Source organism: Mastomys coucha, unplaced genomic scaffold, assembly GCF_008632895.1.
Source record: "Mastomys coucha isolate ucsf_1 unplaced genomic scaffold, UCSF_Mcou_1 pScaffold22, whole genome shotgun sequence".
In the NCBI taxonomy this organism is placed as follows: Eukaryota; Metazoa; Chordata; class Mammalia; order Rodentia; family Muridae; genus Mastomys; species Mastomys coucha.
Window position 1 is genome coordinate 227,997,180 of NW_022196905.1, and position 15,830 is coordinate 228,013,009.

A 15,830-nucleotide genomic window follows, 5' to 3' on the forward strand; every position below is an offset into this window, starting at 1 on the left:
TGAATGAGTGGTTTTTATTTTTGGCTCAGGTGAAAGAGTTTCTACAGAACTGATTTCTCAGAACAGTAAGTCACCAGAGAGGGTCACTGGTCATTTAAAGTGATCTAGAGAGGTTTTATTTTTTTATTTTTTTATTTTTTATTTTTTTTTGTGTGCAATAAATATATTTTAAAGGTACTGTGCAATGACCAAGAGCCTGACCCATAACTCCATTTTTAGCTCAACAGCTTTGTTTTTATTGCCCCTTAGTGCCTCACTTTTAAAGTGACAGGAAACCAATTTCTGATTACAAATCAATGGGTTAGGATGTCACCCTCGGACACTGAATGCAGCTGTAAATCCTCGCAGTTGCCTGTGATGCTGGGAGATTGGGGGTCAGCGAGTAAAAAAAGTTGCTTTGCACAAGGAGGGTGGAAATGCCATTGTTAACATGGTGTTTAATATCTCCATCTCTAGGGAAGACCCAGGCTGTGCCAGCGTGCATGCAGCTCCTAGCAGCTCACTAGCCCAGTGGCTAACAGGGTGTGTTGACCATGAAGGTCAGAAGAGCCTGTCTATTTTCCATTTGGCCTGGTGGGGGGCATGACTCTGTCCTAGTGGTGAGCAAGTGGGATCTCTGTCTCCTGGACACACTCCACCTTTGCCAAATCATGTTAGCCAAAATTCCTGTGTTCTTGTCTTGTAAGACACCTTTTGATGGTGCACCCTTCCCCCCCCCCCAAGCTTTTAAGGTAATCTTAGAGAAATCATCAAGCTATAAAAAGAAATCAATAAAAACAGAAAAGGTTCCCATCACCCCTAAAGAAATCCATAACGTTTGCATTTTAATAGAGATGCTACAGGGGCAGACCCGTCATTTTCTTTCTGATGTGGTCCTTTGATTCCCTGGAAGCTCACAGGGCTCTTGACTTCTTTGAGAAAAGGGATTATTGAATTGTGTGTCTCCCTCAGATGTACTTGATCACTCAAGTAGCTGTACTTACGAGTGTTAGGGTCTGCTCAGCTGTTGTCTCTTTGGGAGCTCATCATGCCTGTCATCTTAATATTAATTGGGTTTTGTGTTGGAATCTCAAGCCCCACATTGAGTGGCTTTCAAGAGAGAAGATTATGCTCAAAGCCAGATACAAAGACAAACAAATTTAGCATAACAATTATCATAATTGCAGAAACATTCTGTCGAAAAATAAGCAAAGCTGATTAAGAGCCCTTCTACGTTATCAAATATTAATCTGGTGTCTACAGTCTAACCTGGTTGAACCTAAGAGGCTTCTTATGGTCACATGTATTCACAGGCTTCCAGAAGCTGAACGGAGACAAGCTAATAGCATGAGACAGCCAAGCCAGGATGGTAAAAGGATCTTTGCTGAATGTAATCCACTTAAATTGAAAGTAGTAGCAGATAAGATCATAAACCTGAAATCAGAATTAAAACATATCCTGCCAGTGAGATGTTTTTGCGTAATTCCAACCACATGGTCACCCTAAACCATATTGCGAAAAAAGAATTATTACTATGCTTTGCATTTAAAAAACAAGGTCAATATCTTTATGGCCAGTCATCACAATAAGAGGCACAGCCACCCAAACCTTTCCTGCCAGGCTTTCCTGATACCCACACAATGTTGGAAGCCGTAACATTCCTGCTAACCCGGAGAGTTAATTTTATTTGTAATTTTCAGCGGCTTTTAGTTTAATTGCACAATTTCCTCAATTATTAAAGTTCACCCTGCGTACTTAAGTTCATTAGCCATTGTCAAATGGGCAAATTACTTTGCAATTTTAATATTTGTTGGACAAAGCTACGCTAATAGAATCACTCTCCAGACCCAGCCTTCACTTTGCGGCAGCTCCCAGTGCAGCTGTGATGGGTGCCAGCAGTTTCTGTCCTAGTCCTCTTCTCCTCTTTCTTTAGGACTGTTTCCTCCTGCTCCTGACTTCATCCACACTGGTAGGCTTCTCTGTCTGTTGACTTCAGAATGGGGGAGCCCAGGAGACCCACAGTAGCACTGATAACATTGGAGTGTCCATAAATACTTATGAAAAACTATCTAGGTGGTCAACCTCTCAGACATGAGCAACTTGCATAAATAACATGCAGTCATGTGTACTTATCAATCTATAGAAACAAAACTGGACTTCTCAATAATAAATCAGGTTTTCAATCTTTAACATTTAGATCATTCTACTAATATGTCACTGTATTATCTATGTTAACATATTATGCATGTATATATGTGTATATATGCATATTTAAAATTTTCCACACTCTAAGTGCTGGCAAACTCTCTGTGACACTCACACACACACACACACACACACATTCACAACTCACTATACTACACTGAGCTACTCAATATATGTGTATGCAGGCTGTACTTAAATATACATGCTAATCCTTGTAACCTAAACACCACTTTCTAGTGTTCGCCCCTTGCATTTCTGAGCCCCCACCTCGTGCCCTAGCACAGATCTCATTTGATTAATGATGATGGGCTTGCTCCCTGGCAGTGCTGCCCCACCCTCTAGGGATGCTGATTGTTGAAATGTACCAATAACACTAATCTAAAAACGTGTGTCCCCACCTGCTGCCGACTGTGTGCCCTGTGCATAGAGACTCAACTTCAAAATATCTGGGTACCGGAGACTTCCAACCCTAGGGGACAAAACCCTGCCAGCATGGCTTATCTCCCCAATAATTAGGCTTGTGTTTCTGCTTTATTAACTCCAATACAACAGCCCCCTGCCCTCTGTCACCAAGGAGACTAATAGATGACAGTCACTCGGATTTGGAAGCTATACAAATTAAATGACTGAAGTGAGAGGAAGCGAAGTTAAGGCAAATTGTGTCAAGATAAGGCAGTCCATCATTTACATAGGAGTTTTCCTAACGGTAAGAGGGTGTGGGGTGGGGGTGGGGCTTCATTTTCCATGTGTCAATGCAACAGTGTTAAAACAAATCATCCCAGCTTCCCCATTCAAAGCTCAATGACAGGGAATTCCCAAATGTTTCTAGGAGTAATTGATGGCCTATGTCTAAAACCAGGATCGCCTTCCCTTCTCCCAAACACCCATGCCTTTATTCTTTTCTTTTCTTTCTCTCTCTCTCTCTCTTTCTCTCTCTTTCTCTCTCTCTCTCCCTTCCTTCCTTCCTTCTTTCCTTCCTTCCTTCCTTTCTTTCTTTTTTACTTTTCTCAAGAAGAGCTTTCTTCTGTTTTCTGTGTGTGAGTCCCTGTGCACACTCTCCCAAAGGTAGTCAACAGGTCTAAACCTTGATCACTCCTGGGGCAGATTTGTGATACCTTTTTAACCTCGTGTTTTTCCTTTCTGGGGGTTTTTCTGGCATGGGGGAGACATCCTCACACACCTTATGGACAATTAACATTACCCAGAGAAAGAAAACAAAATCAAAATATTGGAGGGGCTGGTGTGCATCTAGCCACGCCAATTTCCACAGGTCTTCTTTGGAGCTATAGCTGTGTACAGTGGTAGGATTTAAGAAGCCACATTAGCTCTGGCTGCATAGCTGCCGGGTCTGGAGAAAGCTGATGAGATGTGATTATCTCCATGCAGAAATACCAGGGTGGTTGGAAGATAATTTGAAATGAAGTTAAAAATGAAACAGCACTAAAGCTTCTCTCCCTTGTGTCAAAACAATCACGTCTTCTCTGTTCCTTTCTTCTTCCCCCTTTCACTTTGATGACACTGGCTCACACTGGGGGTGGAGACCCGCCTCCTTGCAAACTGTAATCCTTGGCTAATTTTAAATTTCAGATGATTCTGTTTGAAAGGCAGCTCTAAGTTTTGATCCAAAAAAAAAAAAAAATCAGCTTCCAGAGACTGCAGCTAGAGGTTGCCATGTTGGCTTTCCTGAGTAAGCCTTAGACACTGCTATGACTCACAGACCCCATGTTTCATTTTTCCATACTAACACTACTCAGGTATGAATAGCAAGTCTTGATAATAAATGACATTTGGTTGCAAATGTCTTTGATCTTTAGCTTAAAAGAAGTGAAAACAGTTTTAAATAAATTTCAAATGTAAAACACTCTATTTATTGAATCATCGCAAATGGAGTTACTGTGTCAAGTGACAACAAGTGTTTAAAGCTATGTAAATATTTCTTACTTTCAATAGATGTATTTTAGTGTTAGGTATATGTCTAGGCACTATCTAAGCTTGTAGCAATAATTCACGATTTACAAAATCAACAGTGAGGGGTTGGGGATCCAGCTCAGTGGTAGAGTGCTTGCCTAGCAAGCGCAAGGCCTGGGTTCCATTTCTGTCCTCAGCTCCAGAGGCAGCAGGGGGAGTGGGACAAAATCAACAGTGAATTTGCAGTGAGCAAAGAGTCCATTGGGATCATTAATGCTATGTCCCCTGTGCACAGATGCAGTAATCAGATCCCTTGATGAAAACTTTTTAAAATTCTGAAGTGAGATTTGTCTTTTTTTTTTTTTCATATAAAAATTAGCTGGGTTCTTCTGCAACCTTCAAAAGTTCCAGCAACATTGTTGAAAAACGTGTTTAAAGTTATTCTGCACAGGGTTGTGCAGCTCTGTGTTCACTGCAGGGGGGGGGGGGTGTCATAAAAGCTGAATTCACTGAGGGCCAAGGGAAAGTCTTTTGAGCTCTGTCTGCCCCAGCGCCATCAGTCAGTTAAGAGGAAGATCTACAGGGTCCCCCTGCTCAGCCTTCTCTTCCCTTTCTGCAGTGCTGGGGATGTTTATGCTAATAGAGAGGGATGACAATTAGTTATATTTATCCATTCTGGGTCCACTTAATCCCCACTGTTTTCACTCCCATCAACTCAGTTATCCCTAACAATGCTGTGCATGTCTTGCTGGAGTTGCATGTAGACTGGCCTTGTTTACTCTGAGAAGACGAATTTTATGGCAACATTAAATACATAGAGAAACCTCACCAGTGCAGGCCCTCAGCAGAGCAAAGCCACCCTGTGGCTCCTCTCATCTGCCTTCCCCCATTGCAGTTTAACTTGGTCCTTAAACTCTGGGCCTGTCTCCCCCATGCCCCTACATTTTCTCCACAATTTTACATTTATGGTCATTGAGCCCACGTGTTTCCAGAGGTCACAAACAGTAACCCCATCTTCAAGCAGCCAAAGGCTTGTCTCTCTCTCTTTTAGAAAATTGCTTGATTTTACTCCTAACACAATTCAGGATTTCTTTTTAAAGTCCAAATTTTAAAAAGAAAATAAAAGAGAAGAAAAAGAGGAGGAGAAGAAAATAATAATAATAATAATAATAATAATAATAATAATAATAATAATAATAATAATAATGGGAGGAGGAGGAGGGCAAAAGGGGAAGAGGAGGAGGAGGACTCCCTTGTTTGTTTAGAAAGAAAATCTTAGGAGATCTTCTTACTTACTTTTTTTTCCCCAGCACTTCTTTGTCTCCCAAAGCTTGTTGTCTGCTAATATGGAAGCTGCACAAGGGATTTGATCAGAAAATGCAAACCTGTGCTGGCTGACAACCACACAGTAAGGGTGAGGACATCATGTGTGTTTGAAACTCCGGGTTTCACTTGGAAAAAAAAAAGCACTGTATGGTAAACTTTAACATCTAGGCCTTAGCACACAGCCAGGGCGAGTGGCTCAAACTAAAGGAAATCACTACTTAATTCCACAAACACTGTTGCAGCCCAGGAATGGCACACACACACACACACACACACACACACACACACACACACTCACACTCTAAAAGTTTGAGAGGTCCCCTCCCCAATGCCAGCGGAGCACACCGGGATCATAACGTGCGGCGCAGCGCCATCTGCTGGCGGCGGGTGTGTCACCTAAATCGCCCCTGTCGCTGCAGGCTATACTAGTAAGTGTAAGGGGCTCAGAACCTTTTTCCCTCGGGGTTCGGGCTGCTGGCCAGCCTTGTTTGCACAAAACCATAAAGAGTAGGCAAGCGACGCTGTGCAAAGAGAAAACTGCGGAGGTTTCTCAAGGCCTGTTGAGTGTGTAAACTGGGGAAGATGGATAGATTTGTAAAAAGTCCCTAGAGATCTTGGCCCAGATTTCCAGCATTCAAGTGGGATTTCTTTGCGTGCAAGTACAGGGGTGCCTTTCGTTCTGTCTGTCAGCAAGGCATCTGCAGACTTGTCTTCACATCGTACTATGTGCCCCGGAGATGCTGAGCAGTTCCCAGAGATAGCTTTGGGATCTAGACCGTTGCTTTCTTGTTGGCTTTAGAGGGGAAACCGCACAGCAGACTGCCTTTACTCAGGAGGTCCACGAAGCCCTAGGGGCAGTCCTCCCCAGGGGCGGAACCGAGATACAGTGGACTCAGCACTCATATCTGGACTACATGGACTAGCAGGCAGTCTATCTAAGTAAGACCCTACTCCCACCCTCGAAGTGACTATGAATAGCACCTTATGGCTCTTTAAGGCCCTCATGTGGGCACGAATCTCAGCGGTTTCCTCCTGTCCAACTTTCTCCCACCTCACCCCAGGCACACAAAGCAGGCTTAGAAACAAGAGCAGGCGCAGCTCCATTCTCACCTTCCAACAGGCCACGTACTCCTAGCCTGGCTGGGGTTTCTCTGGGTCTCCTGGAAAACAGTACGTAGTAGGGGTAACTAATCTCCCCAGTTGCTCTTCCTTTCCCTTCTCCCGAAACGGCGTTAGATTTTTAGAAAGGAACACGGACTTTAGCCGATATTTACCAGATTAAACAAGCCAAGAAGCAAGCAAATTTGAATTGCAGATAAGAAGCAAAGGTGTTTTGTTGCCACAAAAATGTCCCTCCTTTTTATTTTTCTCCCTCCCTCCGCTATCCTTCCCTTCCTTCTCTCCACCCTCCCTCCTCCTTTCTTCTCCTTCTTCTTCCCTCCCTATGCTCTTCCCTCCCTCCCATCTCCTCTCCCTCCCATCTTTCCGCTGTACTTCCCTCTCCCCCTCCCTTGCTTGTTCCCCCTCCCTCTCTTATCTTTTCCCACTCTTCTCTCCTTTCCTTCCTTTGCTCTCCCCTCTTTCCCTCCATCTCTTTTCCTCCCTCCCCCTCTTTGTCTCTTGCTTTCTTCCTTTTTTTTCTCACCTCAATGCACTGTCAGGGTTCTCTAGCACAAGTCTTTAGATGGGAACTGAAATTGACAGAGACAAAGTAATTTGCCCTGCTACACAGTGAGGTCAAGGCAGCAGAGCCAGGAATTAGGCCTCTAAATTCAGTCTGGGTCTTGGTCACCCGTATTACCTCTTCTCCAGGACAGCCACCAGGGTAGGGCACCCAGTTACAGAGCTAGGCCTTACCGAGTCATCCCAGGGACCAAGAACCATCAAGTCAAATGACACTCATTTGTAAGTACCCCTTTAGTCACCTGTGTGCAACCCTGCCATAGTGAATTGTCACGTGCAGTCCCTCTTTTTTGGAAGAGGCTCAAACTTTTCTGTGACCATTGTTCCAGTTTAAGGATTTGTCTATCAAGTGACTCTAAACACCCGCACTACACAAAAATGCTAACTCTCCCCCCTCCCTACCTCTCTGAGATCAAATGTCCTTGCTTTCTTGGATTTTGTAGGTAGATGCTATTTGAATTAAAAGACACACTGGTACATGTTAAGATGTTACAATATACTGCTTCACAGGCCTGCCACTGTTTATATCTTGAGACTTCTACATGAACAGCCAAGCTTAGATCTGTGTCACATGAACCCTGGAGCTGCAGGCTAGGTTACTTCATGGTTGTGGTGTCCACAATGCCTTGGCTCTGCCACTTCCTATGTCTAAGCTGTGCCTTCCTTCTTTTGAAGCTGAGGGATCAATTCTTGTATCTAATCTGGACCGAAAATGCTAGGTTTCTAAGAACCAGCCCCTTGCATTACCATTTGTTGATGCAGTTCTACCAGGCACGTAGCAGGGAAAAATGCACCCCAGTCCTCAGTGACACCCTACTGACACCAGGGACAATGGCCAAGCGGTCTGGGTTCCCCAAAGCAGCGGGCACTGAAATCAGATTTATAATTAAAATACACATACTAAGGAAGGAGAGGAAATGGTGATGATGAGGGTAAGTTACTGGAGGGAAAGGCCAGCATAGCCCACAAGACTGATGTCTACAAGATAACAGTGGCTGATGAGAGAGCTCCTGAGAAAGATAACAGTGGCTGATGAGAGAGCTCCTGAGAGGCAGGGACTGTATCCCAGTTTCTGAGCTAGCGCTGGCTCTGAGGCTAAATGGGCCATAGCAACAAGAAGTTCCAAGATAACGGGCTGGGTCTTTTAGTGCCACATCCCAAAGGCTCTGACATGGCTCTCCACACAAGGCTCTCCTGTTCTTTCCAACAGAAGAAAAGGACTGGGTAAAAAGATGTGTTCTCTGCTACATCTGAAAGCTGTGTCTTGCAGTTTTCAAATTCACCAGAAAGAGAAGCAAGCAAGGGCACAGAGGAGGTGATTAAGGTTTTGCTTCCCTCACTAGCTCCCTTTGTCTTCCTTCAGTCTCTCTACATGTCAGCCTTAAACTTCCTTCTGTGAGAAAATAATAGGGGGCTGTGGGAGCCAGAAGGCTGGAGAACACGGGCTGCCTTTGCAGTCTCCTCCTGGTGGTTGGGCTTGCTTTCCCAGAACACGCATGCATCAAACACTTGAGTACTTGCAGTACTTCACCCAAGGGGGGCCATGCGCGGCCCTTGCTCTGAGACAGGGAAGCTGCACAGAGTATTTCCTCAGAAATGTCTTCCAGTCACTTGGCACTAGTCTGCTAAGTCAGTGATGGTCAACCTGCGCACTGCAACCTCTATAGGAATCTCACATCAGATATCCCGCATATCAGATATTTATATTGGGATTCATAACAGTAGCAAAATTACAGTTATGTAGCAACAAGAATAATTTTATCTGGGGGTCACCACATTATGAGGAACTGTATTAAAGGGGCTGCAGCACCAGGAAGGTTGAGAGCCAGTGCTCTAAGGAGTGACTTTTATTTCTTTTCATGTTCTGGTTTGAGAGGCTATTGGCCAAGTCTCGACTTAACCAAAAATGCAGGCCAGAGTGGACAGGTGTTAGCTATGTAATGACTGAAAATCAAAGAACTCGCTGAGAAGAAAGAAGTGACCCAGGAGATACTTAAATCTGCTTTCTTGAAGACTAAAACTCCCTCTTAGTGCTATTGATGAAGACTTAAAAGGCCTCACTGGGCAGACTCTGCATTCAGTCCTTACTGCACAGTACTCATCCCCACTTTAGGGAAGAGTAAATTAAGGCCTAAGGAAATTTAAAAACATGAATAATCAAAATGCTTCTAAAGAGTGAGACAGAACTGGAAAGTCAATTCATTAATTCAAATACCGACATTCTCAATGGGTTCTGGTTAGGGGCGTTAACTGCTGTGTGACATTTACACTTATTTTCTGCTGTGGTTTTGGAGTGCTGGGGTGAAACTCAGGGTCTTGCATATAAGAGGATGACACTTTACCACTGAGCTACCTCCGGTCTCGCTTGCCACACAGCATCTTAATAGCTCCCCAATGAGTTAATGAAGCTGTTTGACCATTAGGCCAATTTTATGGATTCAAATTATGAAAGACAGTGATTAAGTAAAAGGGCTGGGAGCTTCAGCCACTAACCTGTTCATCCTACAGGATTCACAGATGTTGTTGCTTTCTCTTTTGGTCAATTCATAGTAAATAATCTCAGTGTCTGTGTCTCTTTGTCTTCTCTACCCCTCCTCATTCTTTTTTCTGTTGTCTATAAACAACAACAACAAAACACACACACACACACACATGAGGAATTACAGGGAAAAAGAATGAAGGATGGAAGGACAGGCAGACAGAATACATTAATTCTTCACTTATCATAAAATCTTACAAATGTGATTTTGGGAATTGTCCATCAGCTTTGCGGGTAGGAGGCAGCAGCAGTAGCCTCAACCTTCCATTTAAGGATAAAGACATTGAAACCATGACTGTTGAGGGGTGGAGTCTCAGCTCCAAGTTCCAATAATAATGTCCAGACTGGCTGGCTAAGTCACCACCTTAAGAGGTTGATGTGTACTGTAATCAAGGTTTATCACTACCACCATGTGTAGGATGACAGAAACCTGTGGACCTTCTACAGAGCTTTCCAAGTCAAAAAGCTACTTCCTCTTCAACTATTTATTTGCTACCTGCTATCATCTTGTCTGTCTGATTTTCAGGGAATCACCCCCACCTTCATTGGGGTCTCAATACACCTGAGGGGGTAGGACACCAGTCCTGGGAGGAGGAAATCATTTTTATCCCAGAAAAGCAAATAGTTTCTCTACAGAAGACTGGTGCCAGACAGAAAATCTTAGGAAAAGGCCCAACATCTTTCTCATGGATTTCCATAGCCAGGGGCCTGCCAAAGCCAGGGTCTTGTGGAGGCCACTCAGGACATCTCTCCCTGTGGACAAGCCCCTCACTCTTCAGTTTGTACAACCTCAGTGACTTTTGGCAACTATCTCTAGCTATCTGTCTCTTGTCAGGGCACTGGAGGGGCAAGTCAGGGTACTCCAGGAGCAAGCCTGAGTCCTATAGTAGCCACTCAATTCCAGGCACTTGTGAGGAAAGAAAGGTGAATCATTTACTCACTGTGCAGAGGCAGCAGGCATGAAGTGTGAACTGTGAGACCAGGTTCTCTGTGCCCTGTTTCCCTAAGACTACCTACCACTCTGTTTTCTCATCTGCCTAGTGGGGATAATAACACACATACCACTGGGTATTTCTAGGACAATCACATACAGCAATCCTGCACAGAAGCCTAACACACTCTAAGCCACAATCACTGAGTACTCTCTACAAAACCAGATAGAAAATAGTTAAGCTGTGCGTACCACATAGTATTGACCTCAACTGCTTAGCTGTGCTGTTACCTGGAAGCAGCCATCATCTATATGGAAATTAATGTGATAGTGTTCTAATCAGTCTTTATTTACAGGAACATGTGGCAGGCAAGATCTGGCTCTTGGTGTGTAGCTTTCTGATTGTTGATGTTACTAATGGCTAAATGCCAGCAGTGTTTATGATGGGCACCAAGATAATGAACCATTATGCACAGAGAATTGTGGGTAAGTAACAAGACATGGTCTCTATCTTCTGGTAATCTGAAAGTGTTAGAGGAATGGGAGCATCCTGTTAGAAACCTATATGAGGTCCTCTCTACCCAAAAGGGATATTAAAATTAACAGCTGAAAAATGGGGAGCTATAAGAGTCATTGGAATTGTTTATTTTTATTTTGTAAAATCTCAACTTCACCCTACGAAAGTAAATCCAAAATACGTTGCACTTGCCAAAATGTTATATTTCATTTAGAAACTTTTATTTAGAAACTTTCACCTTTTTTTTTTCAGGAAAAATACAAGTGAACAGCACTGTCACACATTGAAAGCAACTAGAATCTCCCTTCATGAAATAGAGTATCACAGAGAAGGGAGCTGGGCTGCTTGGTCTGCACTCATCCACTTTTCCCAAGTCAATGCTGAGGCAGTCAGAGTAGCAGCTTGATGTGTTCGGAGAGGGCTCTTGAACTCAGCCAGAGGCCGCAAGGTGAAGGCTGGGAGCCTGACTATGAAAATCACAAGTGGAACAGACTATCCATAACACCAAGGTGGAACTCCAGAGATGTCTATAGCAGCTGAGGTTGAGAAGTATGTCAAAGACCACCTACCATCTGTCTGGCTATCATATCTATCTATCTATCTATCTATCTATCTATCTATCTATCTATCTATCTATCCATCATCTATCTCAACTAGACCAGTGTCTGCGATCAATTACTCACTGGGAGTTAGACAGTTGCTTCACCCAGCCCCTCGTCATCTGAGCAGACGTGAGCCAAGCTTGGTTTAATAGGAGGCCAACTGGATATTCTCCAAACTTACTCACTTCTCCCTATTACAGCTACTGCTGAACATGTAATGCCAGCATTTCCTGGATATACCTATTAAGAGACACAAATATAAGTTAAAGATGGAGCTTATGCCCACTTCAGGACACCAGCAGAAGTTCCATGGAAGGTTCAGTGTGGCTGTCTGGGAGGATCTGAGAAAGCAGCTAGACACTTGATTCATCTATCACCCAGACTTACGGTCACTGATTGGTATTTACTAAGTTCAAATTCTTTAGAAAAAGACATTAAGGCTGGGATGTAGCTTTGTGGCAGAGCCTCGGCTAAAATGTACCACCTTCAGAAACTCACCAAAGCCAAAGAAAAAGGCAGTGCCTCAGAAGACAGAGCCTACAGCAAATTGGATACACTTCCGGTATCTATTCTCCCCCCACTTCCGCCTCTTCTGGTGGACTTTTCCCTTTAGAAACCAGCCTGGGCGATGCTTTTGCCCTTCCCCCAGTGCGTCTCGCTTCCATCATTTACCTCATAGGGCTTTGTTCCTCCTCCTGCTCCATTTCCTCTGAGAGATGCAAGTCTCTCATTTCTCTCTGTCACCTCCACCCTCCAGAACAGTACCCAGGCTCACCAACATGACTAGGTGTCATGTACTATCGATCCCTCCTCCCTCCTCTCCTGATGTTTGTCTCTGTCCCAGATGTGAGGATCTCACTGTAAAGCAGCACAATTCTACCATTAAGCAGTCTTCTGGGAGGTGGGGGGCTTGGGGCTTGGAGTTCTAAGCCCCAGCCCTAACTTAGCCAGGATTCTCATTTTCAAAGACAACCACAAGATGAATATCAAAGAATCTGCAGAATCCACATTGGGAAACCTGTCAGAAAATTGTTGGGAAAATAAAGTGAATCAATAGAGTGTCAAGAGACTCAGATGGAAAAAATATTGAATATTCATTTTCTCTGTTTCACAGGGAAGGGGATTTAGCAGGACCAAGGCAGCTGGGGGGATTTCCGGCTTCCCTTGCAATGGTTCAAATAATTTTTTTGTGCTGTGCATTGGATTACTATTCAATTAACTCTTTTAAATTATAATGCGCAACTTCAACACACTTGTTAACGAGTCTACAGTACAATTAGAGTATTTAATAGCCACCAGGTATAACAAATGCATACGGAATTTCTATAAACAGAAATCTAAATCAAATTCAGCAACTGTGCTTCTATTTGCATATCTAGCCCATGTTCAGATTCAGTGATAACTGCAGACACCAGAGAAAGACTATGAAGAGGAGGGGTCCTGTTATCCACATTTAGTTATCTGAAAACCTGATATCAAATCTGTGCAGAAATTAAGTATTGGGGCTGTAGAGATGGCTTCGTGAAGCAATCACTTGTGCAAATATGAGTTAGATCCCTGAAATCGACATAAAATCGAGGCAGGAATGACAACTGTCTGTAATTCTGGCACAAGAGGCAGAGACAGCAAAGCTAGACTATCCAGAATTGATAAGTTCCAGGTTGAGGGAGAGACTCAGCCTCAACAGACGAATTGGAGAGTGACTGGGGAAGACAATCAATGGCATCTTCAGACCCCCCCCCCCCACGCACACACACACACACACACACACACACACACATTTGCACAACATATGTTCCCCTATGCATTCTTTTAAAGAGTGCTTCTTTTTGATGTGGCCACAGTCCAGGAAATCTGATACACTAACACAACCAGAGCTAAGTAAGGGAAGTAATTGGTCCAGTTTGTAACTTGGTATTGGCAGAAGTGGCAACTATGTCTCAATATTTGCCCAGTGTTTCAAATGTAAGCCCTCCATGGGCTCGCTTAGGACAGTTCCTAGGCTTAGAATGCAAAGGGTGATCATCTGCATGCTGCATCTGACTGAACACACTATAGGATGCACATGCTAGCATCTCTGCGAATGACTTATGCACTTCAGATATCTACTCTCTACCAGAGAAAAAGAGTGAATGGAAAACCCAAAGGAGGGCTGGGAATTGTGGGAAAAAGATAAATGGCTTCATCTTCATCGAAACATTTAAGAAAATCTCTGGCAAAATAGAGACACAAGCTCTCTGTATGTGTCTGAGGTCACTTCTTGATTTATTTATTTTGATTTTTAGGGCTTTTTTTGGCAGACATGGTTTGTCTGTATTGCAGCCCTACCTGCCTGGGACTCACTCTGTAGAGAAGGGTAATCTTGAACTCAGAGATCCGCCTGCCTCTCCCTCCTGAGTGCTGGGATTAAGGGGTGCCCTAGCACCACCACCAGACATGTCTGAGGTTATTTTGCTTTGCTTTCATGACAAGATTTCATCCAGGTTGTAGCTCAAGCTAGCCTCACATTGCTGCCATCCTTCTGCCTTGATCTCCCACAGCACCCGAGCCATCACCCCTGGCTCTGCTATTTTTCTTGGATTTTTTTTTTTTTTTTTGAGATAGTCTTGCAACAGACCTCTTGACTTCTGGAGTGCAGCCATTACCAGCTACATCACCATACGTCACAGCAGGTTCATTCTTGAATTTTCTCAGTTTGGACAAACACATTTTAAGACCTTTCAGTATTTGCTTCAGTGTTAAATTAATTGCCCCCAGTGAGAAATTTTCCATCTTGATGTGATATACTGTAAAATATCTATGAAATCCAAATTTAAGCTTAGACCCAGCACTCTCCAACATTCTAGTCTTAATAGTACCTGGCAATCTTTTCTAAAAGAGTTTAGCTGTGTGATGGAGTTATCGTGGGTAACACATCTCTGCTCATGCCTCAGAGTATTCCTCTGCCACTCATTGATGCAAACTCTGTTATCTCCCCTTCTCTGCACACATCCACACAGCTATGAAAGCATCATGTTGCTGTTTAAGTGGGTTAACTGCTCTTGGAACTTTGCAATGCTGATGGGTCATCTCTTTTCCACAGAACTCTAAAATCTTCTTACCATTCTCAAGTAACCATCCCAACAGTAATAAAAAGCAAAAGGAAAAATTCACTATTTAAATTGGTTTTTAGATCTATTTCTTCTCTGTTGTTAGATAAGTTTTCAAATCAATGGCCAAGTCATTGATGTATGCCTTTTCAAGTCAAGAGGAAAAGGTGACTATATTACTACATACTAAACATTTGCTCTTTGGAGCATAGAAAGGAGAAAGGAGGGAGCCAGGCCACCACATCTGAAGAACAAAGTGCTGTCTAGGTAGCTGTCACTTAAACAGGACCCTTCCCTTTAACTTTTTTTGTTCGAGTTTTCTTCCCTAAATTAAACTTCTCTCCCTAGTTATTCTTCCAGTGGTGCCAGCTGCCATTTCTGCATAACTTGCTACATAAAATTTGCAAATAAATAAATAAATAAATAAAAATAAAGGGAAGTCCAAAACTAGCACATCTCTGTACCCACATTTTCTCTGACATTAAAAATGTATCAAATGGCTATTCACCAGAAAGTTATTTGGTTTCTGAATTGAACAAAATGTTCAACTATGTGATTTCAGAGAAAAACACTGCTCCATTTCTCACAACTATAAACCATAGCTCTGTCCTACTAACAATTACACTGTCTCCAAATTAGGGTATAAATCATCTCCTCAATTTCTCATAATGTTTTTACTGTATAAAAGAGTCACAAACCTAATGAAGAAGATTTGACCCATACCAAAATCACAAATGTCGGGAAAATAATGAAAAAGTAAGTTTTTTATAGGACAAATTAGAATATTTCAGGAAATAGTATGTGTTGTCAGTGTACCAATAAAACAAATAGACATCCCTGATAGGTTATTTCTGTGTCGCTGGTGAAATGAGCCAATTCAAACCAAATTAGATTATATTAAATGCAGGTTTATTGAGAAACTGCTCTCAGACAAGTTCACTGGCCCTCATGGTGAGGCCAGAGGAGTCACCATGGGGTGTAGAGAAAGAGAAAGGGTGTGTGCACACAGATGCAGAGTAAGACAAGGAGGGGAGGAAAAGGAGGAGGAGGA